The sequence below is a fragment of the Gavialis gangeticus genome, unplaced genomic scaffold (assembly GCF_001723915.1).
Source record: "Gavialis gangeticus isolate Ggan-Ray unplaced genomic scaffold, GavGan_comp1, whole genome shotgun sequence".
NCBI lineage: Eukaryota > Metazoa > Chordata > Crocodylia > Gavialidae > Gavialis > Gavialis gangeticus.
This window is the reverse complement of record NW_017729025.1, coordinates 99119463-99119712: the sequence shown is the minus strand read 5'-3', so window position 1 is coordinate 99119712 and position 250 is coordinate 99119463.

Genomic DNA, 250 nt, shown 5'->3' with positions numbered 1-250 from the left:
CCGGGGGGAGGGAGCGCGTGGGGCCGCGGGCGCGCGCGCGCGCGCGCGCCGCGCCGAGAACCGGGGACTACTTGCCGTGTCGGTGCGGCGAATTTATTTCCCTTTGCCTAAGGAGCGGGCGGTGCTGCGGCACCCATTGCCTAGGGAAAGAGCCCGGATGTGAAGTGAGTGAAACTAAAGTCGAGTGAAGTAGGGCAGCAAACTCTGGCGGAGCGGCGGCGGTAGCGGCGGAGGGGGGGCGCGGGCGGGG